This window comes from Mandrillus leucophaeus, unplaced genomic scaffold (genome assembly GCF_000951045.1).
Source record: "Mandrillus leucophaeus isolate KB7577 unplaced genomic scaffold, Mleu.le_1.0 Scaffold216, whole genome shotgun sequence".
NCBI lineage: Eukaryota > Metazoa > Chordata > Mammalia > Primates > Cercopithecidae > Mandrillus > Mandrillus leucophaeus.
This window is the reverse complement of record NW_012102210.1, coordinates 3,393,711-3,413,920: the sequence shown is the minus strand read 5'-3', so window position 1 is coordinate 3,413,920 and position 20,210 is coordinate 3,393,711.

Genomic DNA, 20,210 nt, shown 5'->3' with positions numbered 1-20,210 from the left:
AGATCGGTCCGGGACGGCCCCGGCGCTCCCGAGAGGCCTGAGCGCCGGGCCCGACTGACCCCCCTGTCCCAGCTGCTGCTGGCTCATTCTGAGGCAGGACAATGGGGGACATCGCGTGTTTGCGTACCGAGTCAGCCTGGCCGGCAAGAAGGGGTTGCTCAGGGGCAGAGGCTAAGGGCACCCTCGCAGGGGTCACGGCCGAATGCCCTGTCCAGGTGGACCCCACGACCCTGCCATCGCCAGCCTCCCCCGCGCCGCGCTTGGCTCTTTCGCGTCGAAAACAAAGACTAATCCGATACCCCCGCCCTGCCTCCCGGAGGAGGGGGAACGGGCGCGTCGCGGAGGGTAACTGAGGAGGACAGCGTTCAGGAGGGGCTCGGACAGCCTCGAGGGGGCCGTGGCGCGACTGAGCCCTAAAACCCGGCGCAGACACTTTGAAGAGTCACCCTGGGCTATGTTCCAGGCAGGGGGTAAGGGGCAAGGCTCAGGAATATTTCCAAGTTGCCAAACTGCCCGTTCTCTGTGCTGCTTTTTTCCCTCACCTGTTGTGCAGGCCAAGTTGAAATTCCAGGTTAGATTAATTCAGCCCCACCCATCTGGCCTGACTGCCAGGCTGGTGCCTGCAACTGCTTTCCACCTACCTGGGTTGCAGGGGAGCAGGGTGGGTCTCTGACACACACGCGCATACACACTTGGGCGAGTCCTGGCAGAAACAGCCACAGGACGGACTGGCCTGACCAGTTTGGGCGGTGCTCACGGAACCAGGTACCTGGCAGGCGTCGCCGCCCGGCTGCAGCTAACAACTCAGCCAGAACTGGAAAATGAGCATTCGGCCGGCTATTTAGAAAGAAAGAAAAAAAAGTAACTGATCTAAAGTAGCGCTGTCCAGAAAGAAAGCCCTAGGCGGTAAAGCAGCCCGGATTCTGTCTGGAACTTCCCTCTGATTTTGACAGCCCGCTCCAGGGTCCAGGTTGTCAGAGAGGGAGTGCCTGGGGGTGAACATGGCTGCAATATCTGCTTCCTACCATGGCCTTTGGGAGGAATGAAGAGTTTCTGTTAAGGGTGGTAAGACTAGAACCGAGACGAAAAACCAAGGGAGTGTAATTTTCAAACAGGGGAGCAGGTTGTAGAGTCGTAATTGTTTTTGATATATTTTTAATAAGTAACTTTTAATAAAAAATGCGTATAACGAAAACGTGGAAAATACAGATACTAGAGGGGAAAAATCACCAAATTACAACCATATTTAACCGTTTGCTACATTTCCTTGTAGCCTTTCCTATTTGTGGATTTACTCACACTAAGTATACAATTTGCCATCCTCTTTTAACATTGTACCATAGGCATTTCCCTATTTGGTATACAGTTTTCAGAAAGTGTGACAGTGAGGTGAAGAAGATGGCTCAGGAGCCAGAGAACTCTGGCTTCCAAACCTGAATTTGCCACTTATAACAGTGTGACCTTGGACTAGGTACTCCATCTTCGAGGGAATCCAAGTAAAGGGCTTAATATAGGGCTCAATGAATGACAACAACTAATATTATTTAATCCATATGACAACCTTGTGAGGTAGGTACTATCATCAAACCCATTTTATGGATAAGAAAACATTAAATAACTTGCCCAAGATCACTCAGCTAGTAAGTTGTGGACTTTCCGAGGAGCCCAGCAGCCGTCCTCTGGTATTCTGTCTGGGTAAATGGCACCAGCAAGTTACTGTGTCATTTACTCTTCACCAGCAGTCTATGAGAGGGTCATTTCATAAAGCCCTCTCGTTTAGGTATGAATGCTGGTGCCATTCACCATGACAAAATGCAAAAGGAAGGATGCCTGGGAATGCGGACATCCGTGTGGGGGTGAGTGTGCAACTGAGGGGGTGAGGCCTGGGCTTGAAAGAGATTTGGGCCCCATCAGCGAGCAGACAGCGAGGCCTCAGGTGTGGAGGAGCTCATCGGGGGTGGACATGGGAGTGCGAGGAAAAGGCTGCCAGGACAGAGCCCCAGAGAATACCAGCCCATGAGGGACAGGAGCTGAGAAGGGGCCACCAGAGAGGTTGGAGGGAACCCAGCCAGGCTAGAGAGCTGCCTGTCAAATCTTCCCAGCCTCTGGAACCTTACACTTCGGCAGTCCTGTTGCTCATTCGTTCTGCCTGGGGAAAACCCTTCCCACCCCACCCGTTCTCAGCTACCCCTTGTACCTGCCAAATTCCCACTCATCCTGCAAGTCATAAGTGCCAGTTCTTCCATGAAACCTTCTCCAGCTGCTCAGACGATTCCAGAGCCCCACCCACTCTCCCTCCACAGAAGTTTGACTCTCCCTCCCTAGGAACAGTTATCTCATCGTCGCTGGGCACTGGAATGGTTTGCATGTTTCCTTCCCAGTTACTACAAACTCCTGGAGGGCTAGCACGCTGGCTTTCACCTCATAACCCTAGACCTAGCACCCAACCACTGTGTTGAATGAAGAGTTGAGGTGAGTAGAACCTGATGAATGACAGACCTCAATAACACTGAAGACCCATAGGCTTCCATAGGCTTCTTTCCTGCCTGCTTTACGACTTGCACAAACTGGTCAGGGGCGCCCAAGATAAAACAGCCTAAATTCCTCAGGTCCTGCCTTCTGGTTCTCCAGTCTCCTGGGCTGCTGCGGCTATTCCCTATTCACACTGCGCTCAGGGCAGGAGAGCAGTGGGGGTGTGCGTGGGGATGGGGCGAGCCCCTCTCTCCTGGGGCTGCATTAGCCTAGACTCAGTGGTTCCTCGAAGAGAGCTCCAGCACTGGCAGCATCACCATCTCCTGGGAACTGGCTAGAAATGCAAGCTCTCGGCCCCATTCTAACCCCACTGAATCAGAAACTCTGGGGGCAGGCCCAGCAATCTGTTTTAATTAGCCCATCAGGTGATGTCAAGTTAGAGCAGCACTGGACTACTGCAAGCGGGGGAGAAGCAAGTTCACCCAGGCAGAGACCTTGATTAGGCCCCGAGGCGCATAGAGTAGACAAAGGGAGAGAGGCTCCTTTTAGGAGCGGGTTTGGTGGGAGCCACCCCAAGCGGCCAAGGGCGGAGCCTCTTTTAGGCGACTGCTCCTGCGAGGTCAGAGCCGGGCTGTGCTGCTGCCCCCAGGACTAGAAAGGGAAATCTCCTTGCTAGAGGAGGAAGCCCTAAGGACTCAAGGGATGATAGGAGTGGCAGGGGCATTTCCTTGGATGCCTGGAGCATGGAGGGAGGGCTGTAAAATAAGGAGCCTTTCCTACCCCATAAATGAGCTGAGGTTAATTCTGCACGGGGAAGAAAAGGGGCAGGAAGCATTATTGGATGTGCAAGCCTGTGTTTCTTCAGAAGTTAACACATGGAACTAACACTGTTGGATGCTGCTGAACTCTCAGATGATTGATGTGACTAACCTCCTCTGAGGTACTTGACCTGTCTCCTCTTCAGCTAAAAAGTAATTTGTCCTTATTTAAGAATGAGATTTGTGTATGGCGACCTTTTACAGAAATGTAAATACATCCCGATATCCATACCTGGGCTTGGTTTTAAAGACTGAAGGTATTGGGAGGTTTATTTGATTTTGGATGTGTTTCTTCTTTGGTCATGTATTGGCTAACCGTATTATCAACTAATATTTGCATAGATCTTTCCCTTTTCAAAGCACTTCCACACACATCCTTCTGTCTGCACAGAGTGGCAAATACAACAAATGTGCAAATGTTAACTTTCCTTATCTATGACATAGTTTTTATTATCATCACTATTTTACAGATAAGAGAACTGGGGCTCAGTGAGGTAATTTGTCCAAGGTCATTCACTACTACATGGCAGAATCAGGCCTACAATCCAGGACCTCTAAAATTAGCCCACAAATGCTAGAGCTGATACTGGGCAGAAACTGGCATTTTGCTCTCGGGAAAGGGGAGGTTCATTAGTGGGTTGCTTGTGGACCTGCATTGGTGAGTGTGAACATGTAGGATATCTATGCTATGTGTTTTTGGGTTTTTTGTTTTGTTTTGTTTTGTTTTGTTTTGTTTTTTCTTTGAGACGGAGTCTCACTCTTGTCACCCAGGCTGGCGTGCAGTGGCACCATCTGGGCTCACTGTAACCTCTATCGCCCAGATTCAAATGATTCTCCTGCATCTGCCTCGAGTAGCTGGGATTACAGGCACCTGCCACCGCGCCCCGCTAATTTTTGTAGTTTTGGTAGAGATGGGGTTTCACCATCTTGGCCAGGCTGGTCTTGAACTCCTGACCTTGTGATCCACCGCCTCGACCTCACAAAGTGCTGGGATTACATGTGTGAGCCACCGCGCCCAGCTGCTATGTTTTTAAATAGCTCTGCAAATGTTCTCATGTTTTATAGCTAGTTTTGTGACTGCATTTTGAATTTAGGTTGAATCAAATAGTCTTCATTACTTGCAAGGAGAATGCAAGGATACCCATCATAATGGAAGGAATACCCAACAGGGATAAAGGCCTTGGTGCCCCTGAGCCTTGGTTGACAGGGTGTATCAGTCAGTATCAGTTAGATTGTGCTGGAGTAATAGACAATCCCCAAATCTCAGTGGCTTAACATAACGAAAGTGTATTTCTCAATCACGAAACGTGTCCATTATGAGTCATTAGGAGCTCTATTTCCCGTAGTCACTCAGGCATCCAGGCTGCTGCAACTGGACATGCATCTCCTCAACCCTGAAGGCAGGAAACAAGAATGGGGCAAATCTAGCACTGGCTCTTAAAGCTTTTACCTGGAAGTGACACATATCACTCCCTGCTGTCATCTCACTGGCCAAAGAAAGTTACAAAGGGGCAGGGAAGTGCAATAAGTACAATCCTGCTATGTGCAGAAAGGATAAGCGGAAGTATTTGGTTAACAGCACTAACACACAGAGAGTGTATGTGAATGTGTGGTGAATGTATATGTGTATATTTGAGGTATGTGCAATTACACATACTGCCCATTTCCAGAGCATTCCTCCCTCCTGACAACGCATGTTAGAGATTCCTACTGTAAAGGACTGTCATTCCTTGCACTAGAGCAGGTTAAGAGATTTTAGCTAAAGTGAAAAAAAATGGGAGTTGAAGGAAACATGGTAGAAGAGGTGAGTGGCTGTGGGACAAATTCAGTAGAAATTCGTTTGTAAATAGAGAAAGAAATCCAGTAAAGGAAGGTACTCAGGGTGTATGTGACACAAGGAGCCTGCCTACTAAAGGAAACTTCTAAAACAGCATAGCTTTAGCAGAGGCGTTTCCTGCCGCCTTGCCATTAACTCTCACTCATCCTTTCTGGTTAAACTCAGGTGACACTTCAGGAAGCCTTTGATAATCTCTTGAGATTGGGTAAGGGGCCCACCAATCAGATCACAGGCATGCCTGGGTCTGTCCTATCCCCTCAGCTGTGGACGAGGACCACATCTTACTCAGTGCCGGCTGCTATATAGAGAATGCATTAGAGGAGGGTGTCAGAATAGAGGCAGAGAGAGCAGAAACCTAAGTGAGAAAACAAAAATGATGGTCTCCATTAGGGTAGTGGTGGTGGGGAGGGAGAGAGGTATCAAGAAAGATTTACGAAGTCAAATCCACAAGACAAGGGCATAGGAAGGGAGGTTTCTGGAAGAACAACAGGGTAGATGGTAGTGCCAGGGGGCCCAGAGAAGGTGCAGGTTGATGAATGAGGTCAGCAAGAACACATCCCATTTGAGGTCCATTTTGACAGTGCCCACGGAGAGACCCAGGAGCAGCCCCTGTCACAGCCTGAGATTCCGGTGGGGAAAACCAGGTCCTATGAGCTGCCTCTTGGTTAAACTCCAACATCAGATCAAGGTTAGTATTTTCTTGTTTAAAAAAATATCAGGCTGGGCCTGGTGGCCCATGCCTGTAATCCCAGCACTTTGAAAGGCCAAGGCAGTCGAATCACTTGTGCTCAGGAGTTCAAAACCAGCTTGGGCAATATAGTGAGACCTCAACTTTACAAAAAATATTAGCCAGTGCAGTGATGCACACTGACGTGAGAGGATCACTTAAGCCCAGGAGGCTGAGGCTGTCAGTGAGCCAAAATTGTGCCACTGCACTCCAGTCTCGGCAACAGAGTAAGACCCTGTCTTAAAAAAAAAAAGGCCGGGTGCGGTGGCTCACGCCTGTAATCCCAGCACTTTGGGAGGCCGAGGCGGGTGGATCACAAGGTCAGGAGATTGAGACCATCCTGGCTAACATGGTGAAACCCCCATCTCTACTAAAAATACAAAAAATTAGCCAGGCGCAGTGGTGGATGCCTGTAGTCCCAGCTACTCGGCAGGCTGAGACAGGAGAATGGCGTGAACCTGGGAGGCAGAGCTTGCAGTGAGCTGAGATAGCGCCACTGAACTCCAGCCCGGGCGACAGAGCTAGACTGCCTCAAAAAAAAAAAAAAAAAAAAAAGACACTAAAAATATATATATATGTGTGTGTTGGGGGAGGGGGAAACACAGAAAATACACGTAGTATAAAAGTGGTGAAATTCCTGAACTACACATCATAGGAATCCATTCAGAACAGTGCTTTATAGAAAGAGCTGAGCATCCCTGAAAGATTGGTTCAACTTCAATTGGCTTGTCTCCTGATCTTGTTTCCATGTGTTGCTTCTCTCCCATCTCCTGCTAAGTAGGAGCCTGCTTGTCCCATTTGAGACTTGAACATGATATCAACCCCTTTCATCTTCGAGGCTTCCCTTCTTCATATCCTTTTGTGGGTGAGGATTGAGCCCCATTTGTAGGTGCTTGACAGTGCTGGGGCACCCATCGTCAGAGATCCTGTTCTTTCCACTTGGACGTTGTGCTCCTCTCCCCCAGGATGTCTTCCCCATTCCCCATGCACGGAGATGCTCCCACTGGTTCCTCGGGTTCCATTTTCAGCTCCTCCGTGTACCAGTTTTTGACTGTAGGTGAGGTAATTCCCCCTTCCTGGCCTCCTTCCAATCTCTAAAGATGGGACTCATGATACCTTCTAAGCAGACTCCTTTGCAGGGGATCGAATGAGTCAACCTACAGCAAAGTCCTGCCTCAGACCTTGGTGGACAGTAGGCACTCAAACTGTCCTATACTTTCATTTCCATTCAGTCCCCTGATTCTTCCTGCCACTTATCAGAGAAATGGTCTTACCCTAGTCTAGCCATATGTAACCATGACAACCAGAGTTAAACTATATACAATAATCAATGCAGACATTATGTATTACAGAAGGTCATTGGATATAATGGCATTCAGGTGCCCAGGATGAGGTTTGCTATTAGGTAGGAGCACCTATCCAGCCTCCCCAGGTGGAGACAGTTTGCGAAGTGCCTCCCTTGTTCTGTCTCTGCCTCCATATTCAATCAACACTAGGTGGTCCTACCAGCTCCAGACTAAACTGTCCTGAACTGGTACCCTTTCTCAGGCTTCCTGCCCTCCCCTTTTCAGCCTGCCTCCCTTCCCCTCAATCTGTGGTCTCCCCTCTCACAGACACGGATTTCATTGCCGTTGATTCAGACCTCCTGGGCGCAGGCAGGGTCCTGGAATTTAGATGATGAGGTGTCTGGGCCATCCTGTAGCCAGCCAGGAATAAAAGTTTCAAACTCCTGCTACTCAAAGTGTGGTTAGTCTGTGGGCTTGCAGCAGCAGTACCACTGAGAGTTTCTATAAGTGCACTATCTCAACAGGCCTCAGAGCTACTGAATCAGAGTTTGTTTTTATTTTCCCTCAAGAGACAGGGTCTTACTCCGTTGCCCGGGGTGGAGTGCAGTGGCCTGATCATAGTTCACTGCAGGCTTCAACTCCTGGACTCAACTGGTCCTCCTGCCTCAGCCTCCTCAGTAGCTGGGACTACAAATATGTGCTACTCACCCTGGACTAATTTTTAATTTTTTGGTAGAGACAGGGTCTCACTATGTTGCCCAGACCAGTCTCAAACTCCTGGCCTCAAACCATCCTCCCACATCAGCCTCCCCAGCTGTTGGGATTATAGGCATGAGCCACTGCACCTGGCCAGAATCTGCATTTTGACAAGACTTCCAGGTGATTCCTAGGCACCCTAATAATTAAGAAGCTCTGCTTTAGAATCCCTCAGAAGGTAGGGTTAGTTAGGGTAGAGATGAAAAAGGACACAGGCATCCCTCGTAGAGCTGGGAGAGGCCTTCTTGGAAATGCCTGCACTAATGGATCGAGTCATAAGGTGTTACACCACCATCATTCTGGGGAGATAAGCTGTATTCTCAACATTGTACTATTTATCTGCTAAACCAGGGAGGAATGTGATTAGCAGATGTCTCAGTCTTCTTGCCATTCTTTAGGACATCCACGTGACACTCAGCCATCTCAAACCACATTAAAACTGAATTTTAACATCCAGCCTCTGGAAAACATAGTGAATCAAAAATCTGTAAGATACACCAGGCGCGGTGGCTCACGCCTGTAATCCCAGCACTTTGGGAAACCGAGGCAGGCAGATCGCTTGAGGACAGAAGGTCGAGACCAACATGGTGAACTCCCTGGCCAACATGGTGAAACCCCATCTCTACTAAAAATGCCAAAAATTAGCTAGGTGTAGTGCTATGTGTCTGTAGTCCCAGCTACTCAGGAGGCTGAGGCACCAGAATTGCTTGAACCCAGGAGGCAAAAGTTGCAATGAGTCCAGATTGCACCAGTGCACTGCAGCCTGGGTGACAGAGCGAGACTCTGTCTCAAAAAAGCAAAACAAAACAACAATAACAACAACAACAACAAAAACCTGTAAGATAGAAAATAGGGTGTTAAAGACCGAAAGAGGCCAAAGGGGAACTGACAGATTGGCCACTCCAACAGGAGCATTCAGTGAACCAAAGGCTTGTGTGCGAGGTGCTGGTGGCCATTCAGATCCATAGACCCATGAGCAGCTTCATGGCTGCTAGAAAAAAAGAGGAAGAAGGACAATGAAGTGCAGGAAGCCTGGAAGCAACTCATGAGGTCTAGGTGAAGAGCTTAGGTTTGTAAGCACATGGCTGATCTGTATAGAAAACGTAAATGCAGTGGTTTTTTGTTGTTGTTGTTTGTTTTTGTTTTTTAATGTCTCGGGGGCACAACAGGGAGGGTGCCCCTTGGCCATGAGAACCCTCTTTGAAGGTAAACAGGTAAATTCCTTTGTGCAGCATGGTGCCAGGTCTGCTGCTTCCTGTGGGCGCTCCTGGGACAAGGGCACCAACATTAAGACTGAGAGAAAAACCATAGGTTTAGGGTTGTCAGATTTAGCAAATAGAAACACAGGACTTCCAGTTGAATTTGAGTGTCAGATAAACAACAAATAATTTTTTAGTATACATATGTCCCAAATATTACATGCCAGAGTAGCCCTACTCAAGAGCAGAGCCGGTCCCCAAAGCACTCGACCAGGAGAAACTTGAGCTAAAGGAAAATCTCTCCCCAGGGCTGAGAGAGCCCAGCGGTACTATCCTAAGACCCACCCTATTTTTGAAAACAGGATGGAAATGGGCTTTGTTAGTTTTGGGGTGGGGCAGTCTTTTGTGAGAGGCTATGCCATATTGTTTGCTTTGTAAAATGTTTTGCCCTGCAGAATGTTTTCTACATTATCCTGTATTGGGCAAGGTAGTTCAAGGAACATATACTATAAAAGTAATGTAGTTTTGATAATTCCAAGTCAGATTCCTATAGGAAATGGACAGTTTCTTAGTCCGGAACAATAAAATCCCGTGTAGCCAGATAAACTGCTTCCATATAACCAGGCATTTATTTATTGAGACCTGTAGAAGAAAATATTGGTAACTATTTACCTCATCAAGGAACATTTCTAAGCATAAAATCAATAAATCCTTTGTATGTCAAGAAACCAAATTAAATGATAAACTGAGGGAAAATATTTACAAGACAAATAAACAGGAAAGGTGTTATATACTTAGTAGGTAAGAAAAGATGGACACTTGAAAGGGAACAAAAAGGCAAAGGATGTGAACATTCACAAAAGAAGGAATACAAATGGCCAATAAAGACATAAAAAGTCCAGGCCCGATGTGGTGGCTCAAGCCTGTAATCCCAGCACTTTGGGAGGCCTGTAATCCTAGCACTTTGGGAGGCCGAAGTGGTCAGATCACCTGAGGTCAGGCATTCGAGACCAGCCTGGCCAACATGGTGAAGCCCTGTCTCTACTAAAGAAAAATACAAAAATTAACCAGGCGTAGTGGTGCTCCCCTGTAATTCCAGCTACTCGGGAGGCTAAGGCTGCAGAACTGCCTGAGCCTGGGAGGCGGAGGTTGCAGTGAGCCAAGATTGTGCCACTGCACTCCAGCCTGGACCACAGAGCAAGATTCCATCTGAAAAAAAAAAAAAAAAAAAAAAATATATATATATATATATAAAATATATATATATATAAAATATATATATATAAAATACATATATATTATATATATAAACTTTATAAATAACTATAGCAAACTGGCAGATCACAAAATAAAAATACTCAGTTTTGCAAAGACTGTAAGGGTCTAAGTACAAGGATCATCTTGGAGGACTTATTTATGACAGCAAAAAAATAAAATAAATGTTCAACATTAAAGAATGATTAAGGCCAGGTCCATGGCTCACACCTGTAATCTCAACACTTTGGGAGGTCAAGGCCTGAGGATCACTTAAGCCCAGGAGTTTGAGACCAGTCTGGGCGACATAGGGAGACCCCATCTCTACGAAAAAAAAAAGAAAAAAAAAATTAGCTGGACATGGTGGGTGTGCCTGTGATCCCAGCTGCTCTGGAGGCTGAGGTGAGGATTGCTTGAGCTCAGGAAATTGAGGCTACAGTGAGCCATGATTGTGCCACTGCACTCCAGCCTGGGTGACAGAGCAAAATAGCAAAATACTGTCTCAAAAAAATTACATCAAATATACGTGAAGATTGGAAGCAAATATATCAAAATACAAACATTGGGTCTCTGGATTATTTTTGTTTTCTTCTTAATACCTTTTCTTCCCTAAAATTTCTACAACAAAGAGGTAGTAGCATTCCTGTCATTGAAAAATAGAAAATTATGTTTGAGAAAGAACACAAGTGGAACATCAATACCTTTAAGTAGGTCTTTGAGAGAGAAGGAAGTAAATTCTGATAATTCTCTAACAGAATGACCAAGACTTTTCGCAGTGGAATCACCTGGAGAACTTGAGGAATACCAATGTTAAGGCCCCACTTCCAGAGATTCTGGTTGTATGGACCTGGTGCCCACCCCAGGGGGTTTTTGGCAATGTCAGGTCATGCCCCAGGGCATGGGTACGCCAATGTGAAGCCAGGCTGGGAACCACTGCTTGCAGGAGTGATCAGGAGTTTTGGAGTTTAGGTCCCTGTGGCCTGTTGGAGGAGTCCTGCAGGAGGAACGGCAAGACCTGATTTCAAGCCTAGTAAGTGGTCCTTTAGGCACATAATTTAAGTGAATCTTTATGTGTCTATCTGTAAAATGAGAATATTTAATGTCTACCACAAGAGTTGTGGCCTCGAGGAGAGGATAAATGAGGAAGTACTGTGTGAAATAGAAAGCATATACAAATGTCTTCTTGTTAGAACCTGGAAATTCAGACTCTAGCAATGACCTTTGATCAATGGAATATCCTTGACAGCACTGGGACAGATGCAAATAGGCAGGTTTGTTTCAAAACTGTCCATCTTATAATTTGATTTGATTTGCAGATCTTTTAGGCAGGTGCTGTCAAACGTGGATGCCTGGGGCAGTCCTAGCCAGAGGGCTCATGAGCAGGGGACAGCAGCCAATAGATCTGGGTTGGTTCAGATCATTTGGTCGTTCCTGCTTTGAAAAGCGACTGGCCTCCAGGAGTCAAAGCCTTGTTCTCCTGACAATGTGCCTTTGCGCTTTTAACAAACACACCAGAATGTCTACTTCCAAATAAATGTTCTTATCTAAATTATTTCCTTGTGAGGTTGTATTACCATAGCTTAAAATGTCTTGGGAATTCCTCATTTGAGATTGCCTTTTGTCTAAGCTACATTTTTTTTTTCTGGGTATTTTCAATCAGTGAATTTATTCTCCATCCTCTGAAGAAGAGCTTAATTTTAGAAAGCAGCCAAAAATATCTTTCAGAACCAAACCTGGTGATTAAGGTGGTAGTCTAACCTAGGTAAGACATTTTATTTTTTAAGTAGAAAGGTCACTTGTAAGGTACGTGTGTATCTATCTTGCTACTCACTGTACTCAGTGCCTGACATACAGACACTCAGTGTGTCCTTGTGGAATGGTGAACAGAGCCTGGCTCTCCTGAGACCCACAAACTGGCTCCTAAGGCAACTCCGAAGAGGTTTTTGAGCAACACCAGCCTATTTGGCACTAATCATTCTTAGCCCGTATGTTGATTTGAATCAGTCTCTTTCCTTTATAAGTATTCTACCTCTATACCTTATGCGTTTGATCAAGGAGAAACTGTGGTAGTTCCTTCTACCTTACTGAGGCTAATGCTGGATTTAGTCTTCTAAAGCAACCACTAATCAGTGACGTTGGACAAATCCAGGCATTTTTGGAATTATTTTGCACGCCAACCCAAACCACAGAACATCTAAGCATGTGGCGGGTTAATAAGGACAATGCCTGAAACCCAACTCACTTTTTCACACAATGATTTCAAGATGCTGACATTAATCTTGACTTGCACATTGACTAGCTGAGGTCCACACTTCCATGCCTTCATACATGTGAGGTGTGCAGAGTTAAGCAGCTCATAGGCAGGGCAGCAAGCACCGGCTTGAGTGTCAGGACACCTGGGCTATTCCAGCTCTGCTGCTAACTAGCTGTGTCTGCTTGGGAAAAACGTGTCTCACACACTCCCATCCGTACAAACACACCCTTAGTCCTTATTTATTTACTTACCTACACAATGATCTAGCACCATTAAAATCATCATTCTAAACTGAGAAAAGGCAGACAACAGTAGACACCCCACCGGCAAGGTCCTGCCCAAGTACTGGGGAGATTTGTGGAGCTGCAAAAACCAGTTTGAGGCCGGGCTCCGTGGCTCACGCCTGTAATCTCAGCACTTTGGGAGGCCGAGGCGGGTGGATCGCTTAAGGTCAGGACTATGAGACCAGCCTGACCAATGTGATGAAACCCTGTCTCTACTAAAACTACAAAATTAGCTGGGTGTTGTGGCGCACGCCTGTAATCCCAGCTACTCTGGAGGCTGAGGTGGGAGAATCCCTTGAACCCGAGAGGAGGAGATTGCAGTGAGCCTAGATCGCACCACTGCACTCCAGCCTGGGTGAGAAAGCGAGACTCCATCTCAAAAAAACAAAACAAAACAAAACAAAACAAAAAGCCAACAACAACAACCGCCACAAAAAAACCCAGTTTGAGCAGAGAGAAAGTCTCTGCTTTGAAGGAGAAAAAAAGCCAAAGATGAAGCTCACTGCTCCTGGCACTGGAACTGAAGGGAACACGCAGGTCATCTGAGGTCAAGTTCAGGGCATGCAGCCAGCCACCAGGCGGGAAGGAAGCAGAGTGAATGCCTGCCTGCTCTCCCAGCCCTCCACCTTCTGAGCAGAAGTCCCACACTGGCCCCCTTTGCTGGGTCTCCCAAGGGACCTCAGAGACTCCTTCCAGACCCGGGAATTTGGGCTCTGGCCTCAAAGACACAGCCTACGTAGAAATGCTGAAAGAAACAGGTAAGAGAACAGTGTGAGTGACAGAGGCTTGGCTGGCCTGGCTTGTCTTTGCCAAGCACTCTATTTAAAACATTTGAGCATTTCTCGCCTGCTATTGCCCTCTACTCCAGCCTTGCGGTCTCCATGCCCAACCCCACCCCTCCACAGGCTCTTTTCTTAGCTCCCTGCCTTTGCTTATGGTGTTTACTCCAAATCACCCAGTCTTGCTCTAAAAATCCTACTTCACTTAATGCCCAGATCGAATGCATGTAATCCAAGAAGCTCCTTAGCTGGAAACAGCACTCATTTCGGTTCGCAGTGGTATCACACTTAGGGGCATGCGGTCTGATCCCATCAGGACCTCAACACACCCCACCCTTCACCATCCCATCCTGTGTATCCCTTCCTTTGCCCATGCTGCTCCCCTGCTTGGACCGTCCTTCCCGCCCTACCTGCCCAAATGGTCCTCACCTCACCCTTCAAGGCTCAGCTCAGCTGTAGTCTGTGAAGCACTCTCCAGCTCTTTCTGTCTGTCCACTCACATGCACCTGCCACTTCGATTTACTCTGCCTAGAAGTTTGTCTACAAGAGTTCTGATTCTTGGTACCACTTGAAAAGTAGTTGCAAAATTAGTTTCATTTTGAGATTTAAGGAAAACAGAAGCTCAGAGAGGCAAAGGAACTTGTCCAAGTCGCACTGCTGGTGAGTGGCCCAGCCAGGATTTGAACCCAGATTTGCGTGATGTCTAATCCCAAGTCCTCCATGTACTCCATGCTACTTATTCATTCGTAAGGCAGATATTTTAAGCAGGAGACTGTCAGGACCTTAAAGATTGTCTTGCTTGCTTTCGAAGCAGGAACCTAAAGTATAGAGATGTTCAGTGACTTGCCCAAGGTGATACAGTTTCTCTCAGCCCCTTCTCTGATTCCTCCCATGTGCTGGCTCTGGTGGCCAGGGAACTACCTATCACTGCAGAGGCTGTCCAGTACCAGGTAACATTTGTCTGGGGTCCCCAGTCATAAGCCATGGGGCACATACCTGCACTGCAAGCAGGGCCCCAAATTAGTCAAGAGAGAATGTTGCAACAAGCTCAGAGCCACAGGATATATTAGCACAATTGTATACAATGAAAAAATCCTAAACAGTGGCTTCAAAGTTTATAGCTTTCTGACCAGGCATGGTGGTGGCGCACGCCTGTAATCCCAGCTACTTGGGAGGTTGAGGCAGTAGAATTACTTGAACCCAGGAGGCGTAGGTTGCAGTGAGCCAAGATTGCACCATTGCACTCCAGCCTGAGTGACAGAGCAAGATTCTGTCTCAAAACAAAACAAAAGAAAAAAAGTAGTTTACAGCTTTCTCTAGAAGTCTGAGGAGTGAGTCCAGGGCTAATGTTGCAGTTCAATGAAGTCAGGGCCTGAGGCTTCTTCTGTGTTTTGTAATTCACTCTTTATGAGGCACTTCGTGATCCAAAGTGACCCCCAGGATCATGGGGAAGGGGGTGGCTCTGAGGGCAGAATCAAAGGACTCATCATCATCTTTTTCTACCATCCTTTGTAAGGAACTCACAGTCATAATGTAGTCCAGAGTCAGAGAGGCTGCTCAGAGCCCACCTGCAGCTGGCCTGGGACTTAGCAAGTATGTAGCTAAGTATGTTAGCAAGTATGTTGCTGGCAGCATGGAGGGGTAAGGGCGTGGAAGGTGTTTAATTGCTTAGTGCCAGGGGTCTTTCTCAGGCTCGGACTGCTTCCCTTTTTGTTCTTTCTTCCTGCTTTCCATTTGTCCAGTATCTATTGAATTACTCACTCCCATGTGCCAGGCACTGGAGATACGAAGTGGGATAAGACATAAGCCATGCTCTAATAAAGAGACAAAGAAAGAGATGATTTTAGGCCGGGCGTGGTGGCTCACGCCGGTATTCCTAGCACTTTGGGAGGCTGAAGCGAGTGGATCACCTGAAGTCAGGAGTTTGAGACTAGCCTGGCCAACATGGTGAAACCCTGTCTCTACTAAAAATACAAAAATTAGCTGGGCATGGTGGTGGGCACCTGTAATCCCAGCTGCTCTAGAGGCTGAGGTAGGAGAATCACTTGAACCCAGGGGGCAGAGGTTGCAGTGAGCCAAGATCACACCACTTCACCACTCCAGCCTGGGCTATAGAGCAAGATGCTGTCTCAAAAAAAAAAAAAAAAAAAAAAAAAAGATGATTTTAATGCTACGTGTAAGAGCAACAGTAAGATAAATGCAAAAGGCATCTGACAGGAGCTCGAAGGGAGGCACCTGACACAGCCAGGGTAGAGTCAGCAGAAGCTTCCTGGAGATGACAATTGTGGATGCCAAGGGGCTTAGAGGTGAAGGGTGCTCCAGGGAGAGCACACAGCATGAGCAAAAGCAATGAGAGTGCGGGGAGTGTGGGGCAACCATGAGTTGAATGTAAACACAAACAGAGGAGGGTTTGGAAGGATGTGTGCCTGCTCGGGGACCCCCCATAGGCACATTCTGGAGGCACCTGGTGGTATTCGAGGCCCTCTGGCTGCTCTGAGTAGGGATTTGGGAGAGCCATAGCAAGAGGCAGAGAGCCTGGGTGGGAGCGCTGGGTTGGAGTGGAGGTGAGGGAGCAGGTAGACCTGAGAAATGTTAGCAGGAAATTGGTAGCACCAGACATTTGCCTGGCTGTTGGAGATGAGTGACAGGGAGGAGTCAGAGGATCTCAGTTTTCTAGCTGGGTGGCTGGAAGGATGTTGGGGTCACTGCTGATATAGAGAATACAGGATCTACTGCCATACCATCCTGAATGCGCCTGATCTCTCCTGATCTTGGAAGCTAAGCAGGGTCGGGCCTAGTTAGTATTGGATAGGAGAATAATACAGGGTATTCTCCCAGCAACCTTTCTTGCCTTGGGGAATACTCCCAGCTTCACAGTAGGATATAACCTTTCCTATGTTGCCTTTTGCATAGCTGATCTTAAAGACATGCACATGAGCCCTTTTCTTTCTTTCCTTCCTTCCTTCCCCTCCTTTTTTTTTTTTTTTTGACGGAGTTTTGCTCTTATTGCCCAGGCTGGAGTGCAGTAGCACGATCTCAGTTCACTGCGACCTCCACCTCCCAGGTTCAAGCGATTCTCCTGCCTCAGCCTCCCAAGTAGCTGGGATTACAGGTGCCTGCCACCACGCCCAGCTAATTCTTTTTGTGTTTTTAGCAGAGATGAGGTTTCACCATGTTGGTCAGGCTGGTCTCAAACTCCTGACCTCAAATGATCCACCTGCCTTGGCCTCCCAAAGTGCCAAGAGATTATAGGCATGAGCTACCATGCACAGCCGGGCCCTTTTCATTGGAAAGATTTTAATTCAAGTGCCCTCAGGAGATGAAGTTCCCTTCACTCTGGTGTAGTGAATGAAATATAGGAACACAGTTTGTACCGTGGAGTCTCCAGGCCAAAGCTGAAGTTTCAGCTTAGGTAACAAATGTTACCTAAGCCCAGTGGTTCCTAGTGGAAGCTTTGGTTCTAGAAAACCCACCTGTAGTAAACATCTGCCATTCTTTATGGAGAACTAGTAAATCACTCCCTTTCCTGTGTCCAAGGACTTATTCACCTTGTTTGGGGATAGACCCCACCTCTCACAATGAAGATGTGATATCAGATACTGTATTTCTCAGACTCCCTTGCAGCTACTTGGCATGTCAAGGGCATGTGGCCTAGGCTCTGCAAGTCAGATGTACCTGCCAGAGTCTCGGGTCCATGAAGAGCATTCTGCGACAGCAGCAGTAATGACAGGGAAATCACATTCTCATAACAGCCATGGTGGACCCTCCTGGGGACTTGCAAGTGATGTACCTTAAAACCTAAGCTTCCTTAGGTTCACAGTAACTTCCTGCTGTTTGCGATTAAGGACTGTGACTAGTTCTTTGGTGGCATATCAATCCAACAGAGTACATGGCTAAGGCAAAAGCAGAGTCCAGGAGAACACAGACATTGTTCAGAGGACAGTCAGTGAAACCATTTAGCAAGAACAGAGGGTTCTTTCACAGGGGCTGGTAAAGATAAGGTTGGAGGGCTCCAAAAGCCCACTTAAGTGAGCCTGGTCATCACCTTCTAAGAGGTATCAATATTGCTTTAATGATTTTTGTTTTGGAATAATTTTGTATTCACAGAAAAATTGCAAAGACAACATAGAGTTTCCATGTATCCCTCATCCAGATTCCCCTGATGCTAACATCTCACATGACATGGTACATTTGTGAAAACTGACAAGTTACTATCAGTTAAACTCCAGACTTGATTTGGATTTCACTAGTATTTTCCACTAACGAACTTGGTCTATTCCAGGATACAATTCAGGATACCACTATGCATTTGGATACCAACTTTTTTTTTTTTTTTTGAGATAGAGTTTCACTTTTGTTGCCCAGGCTGGAGTGCAATGGCGCCATCTTGGCTCACCACAACCTCTGCCTCCTGAGTTCAAACGATTCTCCTGCCTCAGCCTCCCAAGCAGCTGGGATTACAGTCATGTGCCACCACACCCAGCTAATTTTGTATTTTTAGTAGAGACAGGGTTTCTCCATGTTGGTCAGGCTGGTCTCGAACTCCGGACCTTGTGATCTGCCCACCTCGGCCCCACAAAGTGCTGGGATTACAGGTGTGAATCACCACATCCAGCCACCAACATTTTTAAAGAAGAATATTAACATGATTAAAGGTTTTTAGGCTGGGTGTAGTGGCTCACAACTGCAGTCCCAGCACTTTGGGAGGCTGAGGTACGTTGATCACTTGAGGTTAGGATTTTGAGACCAGCCTAGCCAACATGGTGGTGTCTACTAAAAATACACACACACACACACACACACACACACACACACACAAAATTAGCCAGGTATGGTAGTGTGCACCTGCAGTCCCAGCTACTTGGGAGGCTGAGGCAGGAGAATCGCTTGAACCTAGGAGGTAGAGGTTGCAGTGAGCCAAGATTGTGCCACTGCACTCCAGCCTGGGCAACAGAGCAACGCTGTCTCAAAAAACAAAAATAAATTTTTAAAAAATAAAGATGTTTTAAGAAAATCATCTGATAGCAACAAAAAGGGTGAGCTGGGAAGTGGAGTAGAAGGCATCTGTAAAGACATTCCAGAACCTTCACCAAGCTTCCACATACATTCTAATGTCGGTGCCTGAAGGGCATTTTATGAAGGTGCAGTTGCTGAGAAGAGAAAATCTATCCCCCCAGAAGCATCCCTGTGCCTGTTCAGGGACCCAGGGGCAAAAGGCACAGTGAGGATGCACCTAGTGGCCTCCACCTAGCAGTGCTGGCAAACTAGATTTTCCTGCCTAGGCTACAAAAGTTGACTGATAAATCCAGATAGGCAGCCAAGGAAATGCATGCTTGCCTCCTTTTTCGAAAGTATAGTCTTAGCTCCCTTAGGTAATGGTTTGGTGTTATGCAGAGAACAGACTCTGGAGTCAGGATGGACCTAGGTGTGAGTCTCAGTGCTGTCAGTTACTATGGGACTCTAGTTGAGTTATTGAACTTTGAGCTTCAGTTTCCTCACTGGTAAAAACTGGCACCTTAAACCTCCTTCACCGGATTATTGAGAGGATTAAATAACATTTAGAAAGTGCTCAGTAGGGTAGCTGGCACACAGTAGGCATCTGGTAATCATCAACTCCTTTGACAAGTTAAGAGTAGAGTCCGGGCCCCAAATTTCTTACATATTCTCAGTACACCGAAGGGACTTCCTCAATTGATGATCATAATATAGAGCTCACAAATAACCCAGGAACCTGAGAAAGGGCAGAGCGTGTCTCCAGTCAATAATTTCTTTATTTAAGAAGTCTATGTTGGGCACTTATGAAACAGCAATAAAGAAATAAAGGCCAGGCATTGTACTAAATGACCAAGACATGGTCTGTGTCAAGAAGGTCAAGGCCAAGGACATTAAAGAGCTGTCTCCAGACAACTTTCATTCAGGTATGACCCATTTGACAGAAGTTTAATAAACAGGGTGCCCAAGGGCACAAAGACTGGCCATGGTGTGGGGTGAGGGAAGGGCTCCACAGAGAGAGGAATGGTGGGCTTGGGACCGGCAGGATGAGCAGTTCTTCCAGTGTAAAAGCTTGGGGTGGAGGGTGGGGGAGAGAGAGAGAGAGAAACATTTTGTCATGTGGGAAAACACAACGTCTGAAGCTATGGGTGGTCTTGTGGGGTTTATGGTAGGAGTGATGGGAGATAGGATTATAAAAACATGGCAGCTCTCTAGTGGCAGGGGTGGGGCAGGTGACCTGACTTGAAGTTGTGCTTCTGCATAGCAACCACTATTCTTTTTTGTACATCATTTAGTTGATGTGGCTTGGGGAAGAAATGATTACTGGTAGTAGTAACTGGGGGGCAGGGGAGGGACCATTCCTGCCACTCCTAGGCATAGCCACTGCTACAGAGGGGACCATATGACTGCTATGGAAGAGGAGGAGAGGTGGGATGAATGTTGGGGAGTCAACCACAATTTCCACTACACCTTCAACTAGAGAAACAGAAATGGGTGCAGAGAAGATTTGAAAGATCTTAGAGATGAATAGGGAGAATTTGTTGAGAATGAG